The sequence below is a fragment of the Trichomycterus rosablanca genome, chromosome 13, assembly GCF_030014385.1.
Source record: "Trichomycterus rosablanca isolate fTriRos1 chromosome 13, fTriRos1.hap1, whole genome shotgun sequence".
In the NCBI taxonomy this organism is placed as follows: domain Eukaryota; kingdom Metazoa; phylum Chordata; class Actinopteri; order Siluriformes; family Trichomycteridae; genus Trichomycterus; species Trichomycterus rosablanca.
In genome coordinates, this window is record NC_086000.1 from 8,788,143 (window position 1) to 8,799,779 (window position 11,637).

Sequence of the window (11,637 nt, forward strand, 5' to 3'; positions counted from 1 at the left end):
ATAAAACCAGCTGCCTATGTAGGCAGTAAGACAGCAAGGCAGCTCTCAAGGCAGTTTTTGAACAGACCCATAGTGCAGGGACAAAGTGCTGCTACTACTGGCAAGTTATAGGGCTGTGTCCCAGATAGACTACATAGATGTATACAGACACATGACTAGGGGTTTATTCAGCATTAGGAGCTGGTATGAAGCTTTAACAGCCTCCACTCCTTCAGGGAGGCTTTCTATATAATGCCCATTTTGTCAAAAGAGTCTTTGTGAGGTCAGTCCCTGATGTTGAATGTAAAGCCCTGGCTCTCAATCAGTGTTACATTTCATCCAAAAGTGTTTAATAGGAGCGAGTTTACAGCTTCCTTCACATCATACTCATCAAACCGTGTTCTGAATTTTGATTTGTGCAAAGAGGGATATTTGTGCTGAAACAGGAAAGAGTCTTTCAATATGGCTATAACTGTTCTTTTTTTGTATGTGGCAGCAAATTAACATTGTTCTTTTGACATGGCATATGAAAAGAAGCTGCCTAGCAGGCTGCCAAGAATTCACCTAACTCTTAATCAATCTCTAGCCAGAGCCCACTGACGTGCCCGGTCCCTGATTAAATAATTATCTAAGCATTATAAGCCTGCATGATTGAGTCGTAATCCAAAGTGAGCTAGAAATGCAGTAAGCTCTACCTTCCTAGCCACCGTGAGCTCATCGTTTTAGCTTTAGAGACTAGCTGACAGAAGTTTTTTTTTTTTCAGCCTTAGCAACCTGTCACTAAGGTCACCCTCATGCTCATCCTGTGAGCCAAGCGCACTGCCTTTGACCCTGTGACAGGTACAAGTAAGGGTTTAGTGGGGGAAAGGAAGCACCCAGAGCTACACTACATCTCGGTGATGTGCCCTCTTCGTTGCTACCTGTCTTCTCTCTCTCACACACACGCCCACCCCTGGGAGAATAAATCTTTCCCAGGAAGGAGTAAATGTCTTCCCAGGAAATAAAGTGCAGGCTGGATTGCTCCCTGTTTCTTTTTAGGAAGGAACTGGGGTTAAAGGGTTTGTGTGAGTTGTGTACAATGTATTTACACTGCATAGGTACAGCTATGTTCAAACATTCTATATAAGACCTAAAGCTGAAATAAAATGTTTGGATTTCTTCATTAACTATGTATAAAATATTGTAAACCTTTGAGGTAAGACTTTTTCAACAGTCAGGGGTTACAGTTATCAAGATAAGAGGTAAGGGTTATAAAGGTACTCAGCTTTATCAAATTAAGGTTTAAATAAAAATAGTGGTTTGAACCTTAAGATAAAAAAAAGTTGGATGATACAACATGCCAATGCCCCCAAAATATGTTTTATATACAACCTCAAATCAGAAAAAGTTGGGACAGCATGGAAAATGCAAATAATAAAAAACACAGAGTTTCTTACATTTACTTTGACTTTTATTTGATTGCAGACAGGATGAACCTGAGATATTTCATGTTTTGTCTGCTTAAAATCATTTCATTTATTAATAAACATCCATTCCTGCATTTTAGGTCTGCAACACGTTCCAAAAAAAGTTGGGGCAGTAAAGCATTTACCACTTTGTAATGTTGCCATTCCTTTTCACCACACTTAAAAGACGTTTTGGTACCGAGGAGACCAAGTGATTTAGTGTTTCAGCTTTTATTTTGTCCAATTCTTCCTGCAAACACGTCTTAAGATGTGCAACAGTACGGGGTCGTCGTTGTCGCATTTATCATTTCAAAATTCTCCACACATTCACTATTGGGGACAGGTCAGGACTGCAGGCAGGCCAGTCCAGTACCCGTACCCTCTTCTTCTGCAGCCATGCCTTTGTAATGTGTGCAGCGTGTGGTTTTGCGTTGTCTTGTTGAACAATGCATGGACGTCCCTGGAAAAGATGACATCTTGAAGGCAGCACATGTTGCTCTAAGAGCTCAATGTACTTTTTTGCATTAATGCTGCCATCACAGAAGTGTAAATGACCTTTACCAAGGACACTGATACAGCCCCATACCATGACAGACCCTGACTTTTGGACTTGTTTCTGATTCACATGAACAGTCTGGATGCTCCTTTTCATCTTTGGTCCGGAGAACACAGTCTTCATTTTTTCCAAAAAATGGAAAACCTGGAATGCCAATTCATCTGACCATAATACACGTTTCCACTGTGTGATGGTCCATCCTAGATGCCTCCAAGCACAGAGAAGTCGACGCAGCTTCTAGACATGGTTAACATAAGGCTTCTTTTTTGTAAAGTCTATCACAGTAAAGTTTTAAGAGGTATTTGTGCATGTAACTCTGTATTGTAGTGCTTGACAAAAATTTGCCAGAATAATCCTTTGCCCATGTGGTTATATCAGCTATTGTTGAGTGGCGGTTCTTGATGCAGTGCTGTCTGAGGGATCGAAGATCACAGGCGTTCAGCTTAAGCTTGCGCCCTTGGCCTTTATGCACTGAAATTCCTCCCAAATCCTTGAATGGTTTCATGATATTATGCACTCTAGAGGGAGAAATATGCAAATCACTTCCAATCTTTCTTTGAGGTTAATTGTTTTTAAACATTTTAATAAATTTCTCACACATTTGTTGACAACATGGAGATCCTCTGGTCATCTTTGCTTATCAAAGACTCAGCCTTTCCTGGATGCTGCTTTCATACCAAACCATGATTACAATCACCTGTTGACATTTGGAATCACATCAGTAAACAGTTTTTTCATCATATTACTAAACCTAAATAGCCCTGTCCCAACTTTTTTTGGAATGAGTTGCCGGCCTGAAATGCAGGAATGTTGGTATATTAACAAATTACATGAAGTTGACCAGACAAAACATGAGTTCAAACTGTCTGCAATCAAATAAAAGTCAAAGTAAATGTAAGGATTGTTATTTTATTCGCATTTTCCATACTGTCCCAATTCTTTTTGATTTGGGGTTGTAATTTGTCTTCATTTTTGGGCAAATGTAATTGTATATCATTTCCAGCACATGCTGTAAATTATTTGATGTGTTCAGAAATAATTGTTAGTAAGTACGTAGATTAGGCAGAATGTGTTTCTCTTTTACTGTGACGTAGATAAAGATCAAACAATTATTAAATCAGATATTAAAAAAGGGAATTTCCTAGGTACTTTCTCAATAGTTTTTGCCAATCTACATATGTCTCAAATTTGTAAATCAATCTCCTATTCCAGACCTTTTAATCTACATGTAAAGCTTTGACTGTCTTGCATATAGCCACAGGACATATAATTAAAATGAAGCCTCTGATTTTTATTTGAGTTGATTAGTGCTTTGCTGCCCCGTGTTATATTGTAGCCAGTGGCATAGCCTGCAGAGATAGGTGGATTGGAACAGTATGGACCATCAGCTGATTTTATGCAATGGGCTTGGAGGTCCTCATCCATCACTCAACATCTCACACAGAAGTTTTGACAGTCCGAGGTCAGCCCACTGTGGCAGGGCTGAGCAAGATGGATGCTTTTAATTTGGGTAATGAAGAGTTAACTATCTTGGGGAAAGCATTGCGTCGCGTCAAATAAGGTTTTATTTAATTCCTCTCATCTAATAGAAGACACTGGCACGCGAGCAATGATTGACAACGGGCCCCCCAGACGTAATTCCCGGCAGACGCTCCGCTTAACTTCCATCCCTTGTTAATCTAGGCTATAATGAATTGCAAAAGTAAGGTTAAACTGCCAGTGTGAATTCATTATCGCTAATAGATTAGTTCATAAGATAATTTACAGTGGGCTTTTTCATTAGTGCTAAATGTCTTTGATTTAACATAGATTTCTCTGGCCTTTCTAAACCATCAATCTTGACTGCAGTGGTCATTGTCCCTCTCACTGTGACCTCTTCATTTTATTACTTGGCTGTGGAATGAATATGGTTGTGCCTGATGATCTGTTTTTAGCACACTCCAAAACTCCATTGCTCGTTCAGAGTAATACCAAAGGAGTGCTGTCTGTCAAGTTTATCCTTGACCCAGTGCAGACCCTTATCTAAAATAACACTTTCCTGATCATGGATGTAGCCAGGGTCTACTTAATCCTCTGGGTTTGATAAGGGTTGGTCATTTCATAAATGGTTGGTTTTTTCATAAACAGACAGGTATGAACAGACAAGAGTGCAGTCATTTCATAAACCTTTTGCATATGGACCTTAATTAACACTGTGGTGCAGTTGAATTCCACATTGCAATGTAGATCCAATCTAATGCACGTGTCAAACTCATGGCCCGCGCGCCAAATCTGGCCCTACCACGTCATTTTATGTGGCCGCGAGAGCCTAAAAGATTTATGATTGTTCTAAAATACATTGTAAAATTCGTACATAAACTGCATCTCCCACAATGCATGCCGATTTTGTGACCCGCAAAGTGGCCACATCCTACGGTTTAACTGAGGCAGTTTTCCAACAAGTGATGTTGAGAAATATTTACAAATACTCCCAAAATGTACAAGAAGAGAAAATTGAAGCATAAGGAAGGGAATTTAATGAAAGATGGGAAAGTGAATACAAGTTTGTGCTTTAAGAAGAAAAACCGGTACGTCTCTTGTGTTATGAGGCCGTGTCTGTGGTAAACGAGTACAATATAAATGTAGATATACACTATAAATATACAGTATAAATTTGGCATTTTGACACCAAACACAGAATTTAGCCTCCAAGAAAAACAACAAATTGTCCAAGACTTAAAAGGCAGACTGCAATCACAGCTGGATACGTTACAATCGGCCCTTTGAGGGCTCTCATAATGCAGATGTGGCCCTCTGTGAAAATGAGTTTGACACCCCTGATCTAATGGAAGAAACTGGCACGCAAGCAATGATTGACAACGGGCCCCACAGATGTGATTCTCAATAGACACTCAACTTAACCTCCATTCATTGTTAATCTACTGCAATATACTGTAGATCCTACCATGCTTGGTTCCATTCTCACTTTGTGCCACTGCATGTTCATATTGTATCAGCTTTGATTTTCTTAAAGCAGTCCCTAAACATGAACATTGGGTTTGGCTTATAAATGAGGCCCAACCAAAGCCCAGATTCAAACTCCATAGAACATCTGTGGTTCACAGATCAGATGCTCACCATTCAGTCTGACAGAACTTGAGAGTATCTGACATGAGAAATGGGATAAACTACCCAAATTCAGGTATGCAAAGCTTGCATAGACATATCCTGGAAGACTTGCAGCTGTTATTACTGTCAGATTGAATAATGGGTCTGAATGCTTTTGTGGTTAGGAATGCAGGTGTAAATGGGGAGCAGGGCTGTTAAATTTGGTGTTTTGGGTACAATTCTCTCATACTGGCCACTGGATATTCAACATGGCACCTCATGGCAAAGAACTCTCTGAGGATGTGAGAAATAGAATTGTTGCTTTCCACAAAGATGGCCTGGGCTATAAGAAGATTGCTAACACCCTGAAACTGAGCTACAGCATGGTTGCCAAGGTCATACAGCGGTTTTCCAGGACAGGTTCCACTCGGAACAGGCTTCGCCAGGGTCGACCAAAGAAGTTGAGTCCACATGTTCGGCGTCATATCCAGAGGTTGGCTTTAAAAAATAGACACATGAGTGCTGCCAGCATTGCTGCAGAAGTTGAAGACGTGGGAGGTCAGCCTGTCAGTGCTCAGACCATACGCCGCACACTGCATCAACTCGGTCTGCATGGTCGTCATCCCAGAAAGAAGGTGACGCACAAGAAAGCCAGCAAACAGTTTGCTGAAGACAAGCAGTCCAAGAACATGGATTACTGGAATGCCCTGTGGTCTGACGAGAGCAAGATAAACTTGTTTGGCTCAGATGGTGTCCAGCATGTGTGGCGGCGCCCTGGTGAGAAGTACCAAGACAACTGTATCTTGCCTACAGTCAAGCATGGTGGTGGTAGCATCATGGTCTTGGGCTGCATGAGTGTTGCTGGCACTGGGGAGCTGCAGTTCATTGAGGGAAACATGAATTCCAACATGTACTGTGACATTCTGAAACAGAGCATGATCCCCTCCCTTCGAAAACTGGGCCTCATGGCAGTTTTCCAACAGGATAACGACCCCAAACACAACCTCCAAGATGACAACTGCCTTGCTGAAGAAGCTGAAGGTAAAGGTGATGGACTAAACCCAATTGAGCACCTGTGGCGCATCCTCAAGTGGAAGGTGGAGGAGTTCAAGGTGTCTAACATCCACCAGCTCCGTGATGTCATCATGGAGTGGAAGAGGATTCCAGTAGCAACCTGTGCAGCTCTGGTGAATTCCATGCCCAGGAGGGTTAAGGCAGTGCTGGATAATAATGGTGGTCACACAAAATATTGACACATTGGGCACAATTTGGACATGTTCACTGTGGGGTGTACTCACTTATGTTGCCAGCCATTTAGACATTAATGGCTGTGTGTTGAGTTATTTTCAGAAGACAGTAAATCTACACTGCTATACAAGCTGTACACTGACTACTCTAAGTTATATCCAAGTTTCATGTCTATAGTGTTGTCCCATGAAAAGATATAATGAAATATTTGCAGAAATGTGAGGGGTGTACTCACTTTTGTGATACACTGTATATATATATACTATATATATACTGTATATATATATATATATATATATATATATATATATATATATATATATATATATATATATATATATATATATATATACACATATACTGTATATATATATATGTGTGTACACACCGATCAGCCATAACATAAAAACCACCTCCGTGTTTCTACACTCACTGTCCATTTGATCAGCTCCACTTACCATACAGAAGCACTTTGTAGTTCTACAATTACTTACTGTAGTCCATCTATTTCTCTGCATGCTGTTCTGCAATGGTCAGGACTCTCCCAGGACCCAGGGATTATTTGGGTGTTGGATGATTCTCAGCACTGCAGTGACACTGACATGGTGGTGGTGTGTTAGTGTGTGTTGTGCTGGTATGAGTGGATAAGACACTGCAGCGCTGCTGGTTTTTTAAACACCTCACTGTCACTGCTGGACTGAGAATAGTCCACCAACCAAAAATAACTAGGTAGGAGTGTCTAACAGAGTGGACAGTGAGTGGACACAGTATTTAAAAACTCCAGCAGTGCTGCTGTTTCATATATATATATATAGCTTGCTCAAGTCCCCAACAGTGGCTGCATGGCAACACTTGGATTCAAACCCACAATCATCTAGTTAGTAACCTACAGCTCTACCCATTAGGCTATCAAACAATGCCTTGCTTGGCCTCAAACAAAGACATCATTTGAAAACATATGCATTTATTATTTAGAATCAATTGGCACATGTTCACATTTACTTACAGTATTTATCTACACTAAGGGGCAACCTAAAGTAGCCAGTCTACCTTCTGCATATTAGAAGCTGGAAGAAAACTAGAGTGCTCAAAGGAGACCCACACAGACACTGAAAAAGAGGGAAAAATCCTCATAGAAAGCAAGAATGAAAACCAGATCTTCAGGGGTTATGTAGTGTATCTACCAGCTGTACTACCAGACTGCCAGTTAATAACAATTAAAAAATGCTTTTTTAATCCTTACTGAATTAAAAAGATAATGTTATTGTGTTGCTTTAATATTATTTTAATGGCCTTTCAGCTCAGACACTTTATTACATACATTTGGTTTTGAAATACCTGAAAGAGACTGTGTAATTACACACACTATAATTAAACTGGAAATGTGCTTTCACAGTGAACATTACAGCACATTAAAAGAATCACCTTAGATTAAATTTCCCAAAGTGAGGAGCAAGAAATTGAGTGGTGCTCCTTCTAATTATTAGAAGTTGTTGATAAAAGGGTTTTAACACAAACCATAATGATGTTTCTAAAGCCTTAATGGGATTTGAGTTTTCATAAAAACTCAAGCTACAGTTCTGGGACTTGGATCTCTTGAAACTCACAAATTACTTCCCATTTTATTGTGCTCAATGATGCCCACAGATGAACTCTGGGTAATAAGGAAATGAAAATGCGCATACTTATTTTGTACAGATGTGTATTGGTACTTTTTTGCTTCTTAGCTCTGTTGAAACGCCTTGTAGGTCATTACCCTATTAAGCAGAGCTGTGGCCACATTGAAGAAATTTACTGTGAAAACAAGCTCACTTTTAAACAATTTCCTCCGTCCAGACTCTATAATGATCAAACGTGGTGAGGTTGATCTCCTTTTTTTCTCTTGTTAAAGAGGAGGTCTCAAAGTCTCATGTGTTTTCATTTGTGAAGGATGAAGCAATAGCAAAAAATATTTGTATCAGACATTAGCCATTTAGAAAATTACTAATGCTGAAAAACCCAGAGATGAAAAAGATAAAATAATTATTTACAGTGTGTTATTGTGGTCTTTTAAAATGTTCTTGTTAATAATAATAAGAAGAAGAAGAAAAAGATGGAGTTTTTAAATACCGTGTCCACTCACTGTCCACTCTATTAGACACTCCTACCTAGTTGGTCCACCTTGTAGGTGTAAAGTCAGAGACGATCGCTCATCTATTGCTGCTGTTTGAGTCGGTCATCATTTAGACTTTCTTCAGTGGTCACAGGACGTGGTCACAGGACGCTGCCACGGGACGCTGTTGGCTGGATATATTTTAGGTTGGTGGACTATTCTCAGTCCAGCAGTGACAGTGAGGTATTTAAAAACTCCATCAGTGCTGCTGTGTCTTATCCACTCATACCAGCACAACACACACTAACACATCACCACCAAATAATACCTGCTCTGTAGTGGTGCTCCTACATGGTAAGTGGAGCTGATAAAATGGACAGTGAGTGTAGAAACAAGGAGGTGGTTTTAATGTTATGGCTGATCAGTGTATTCCTGAAATGCCTTTAAACTGTCACAGCTGTATAAGTAAAACAAGAGTGAAGTTAGTAAAGTTGCAGAACACAGATCATGACTGACTGTGACTAACCACATCCAGTGCAAACTTCTCCATGTGCTTTCTCTTGACCCAGCAGATTTCACGCCACAGGCTGTTGGACACAGTAACTGTCAGAAGGACTCAAGGTTTTCTCTTTTTCAACCCCATCTCCCTTCAGACACATAGAACTCGGTAGAACTCTCAGTGGTTCTCAATGCCTTAGTATGTATTAGAGGAAGTTAACCCATAGCTATGCAATCCATCAACATTTGTCCCAGTTCTTCCAGACTAAACACGCTCTCATTACCTAGGTCCTTGGTCCCTGAGGGCAATTTCAATGCATGTTTATTAACACAAGAAAAAGTACACACAAACACTCAAGAGGTAGGTGTGCACTATTTCTTCTCTAGATGCTCCAGCTGGAATACTGACCGAGGACACAGAAATGATAACGGTTTAAATTTTTATCGTACAGAGACGCAAAGAGCTTTTAAGATCAGATATCCTGAACAAAAGCTACCACTGCAATGCTGTATTTTTTTCATTGTGGGTAAAGAGTGAACAGCAGCTGGAACAGAAGCCTTGCCATGCTTTCTCAATTAATTCTAGAAACTGGGAGGCAGTCACACAGCTGTTGCTGCTCCAGTAAAATGCAAGATTTTACTTTTTATGTGGTTTTGTACGTTCAGTTTGAATATTTCATTTGCTTAAGTTAAAAGGTCGAATTAAAAATGCATTATTTGATTTGTCAGCTTGATTGTACGGTATTTCAGTTTATTACTATGTAGTAGTGTGTCACAGAGAAAGCTCTATTGAAAATACTTAACAAATCTACAACCCCAAATCAGAAAAAGTTGGGACAGCATGGAAAATGCAAATAATAAAAAACAAAACACAGAGTTTCTTACATTTACTTTGACTTTAATTTGATTGCAGACAGGATGAACCTGAGATATTTCATGTTTTGTCTGCTTAACTTCATTTCATTTATTAATAAACATCCATTCCTGCATTTTAGGTCTGCAACACGTTCCAAAAAAGTTGGGGCAGTAAAGCATTTACCACTTTGTAATGCTGACATTCCTTTTCACCACACTTAAAAGACGTTATGGCACCGAGGAGACCAAGCGATTTAATGTTTCAGCTTTTATTTTGTTCCATTCATTCTGCAAACACGTCTTAAGATGTGCAACAGTACGGGGTCGTCGTTGTCCTATTCGTCTTTGATCCGGAGCACACGGCATCCATTTTTTTTTGGATGTGGCATTAGTGCATGTAACTCCGAATTGTAGCGTTCGACAAAGGTTTGCCAAAGTAAATCCCTCACCCATGTGGTTATATCAGCTATTGTTGAGTGGCGGTTCTTCATGCAGTGCCGTCTGAGGGATCGAAGATCACGGGCGTTCAGCTTAAGAAGCTTGCTCCCTTGGCCTTTAAGCACTGTAGTTCCTCCCGATTCCTTGAATCGTTTAGTGATATTACGCACTGTAGAGGGAGAAATATGCAAATCCCTTCCAACCTTTCTTTGAGGTACATTGTTTTTTAACATTTCAATAACTTTGAAACTGGAGATGGTCATCTTTGCTTATCAAACCAAAGACTCAGCCTTTCCTGGATGCTGCTTTCATACCAAACCATGATTACGTTCACCTGTTTGAAATCACATCATTATTTCGTTTTTCATGTCATTACTAGCCCTAAATTGCCCCCGTCCCAACTTTTTTGGAATGGAGGTATAAAAACTAGGGCTGTCACGCGATTAAAAATTTTAATCGTGATTCATCTCAATTCATCGCAAACTAATAATTAAGCAAAATTTGAACATTTATGCAAATTGTTATTGCAAGGACGTGTTTACCAATAAAACATTCATAAAATATGATAAAATTATTAAATCTAAATTCATCTTAGAAAGCACATTATCTGACAAAAGTGAGGATCTTTTCCTGTTTATAATCCTGACACTGAAAACAGGTGCACCATCCATTATGTTTTGATCTAATATAAGGCATCAATAAAGCATCAAAACACAGATATGATTATTTCATAGATCTATTAAGAAAACCTTTTAATACTGTGTTTGTGCAGAAAGAATACTGGGAAATATTGTTCTAAATTACCATTTAAACATCTATAAATACCTGAAACAGTCAAGTTAACAGACATTATCTATAAGTAATTGACTGTAGCTATAAAAAAATTGTTAATTAAAACAGTCCATGTAAACGCTTAGTCCATATAAATTTCAGATACAAATGTGTTTTTAAAAAACTACAAACATCACAAATATAAATCATGTTTATAACCATGTGATAGAATAACCTGAATAAACTGTAGAGATTAAACATCACGCAGAGTTTCACGTTTTACCGGAGGTGGAGGAGGCGGAGCTACACGGTTTTGATGGACAGGTCTAGCAGCCAATGGAGATACTCGTTACAAAGCTTGCGTGATTTCATTCATCTTTTCAACACGTAAAAAAAGTTAAAACCGCTAAAAGTAGTTTTTCATCGTACAGTTCGTGCGCTTTACGTCCCAATTCATCTGAAATACAGTTAATTACCACAGAGACACACATGTATGTGGCACAAATAGTTAGATTAAAAATTTTTATCTCGATGAATTTTTTTTATCGCGATTAAAATTTTAACGCGTTAATCGCGTTAATTAACGCGATTAACGACAGCCCTAAGAATAACAAATGAATTTAAGTTGAGCAGACAAAACATTAAATATCTTGGGTTCACACTGTCTG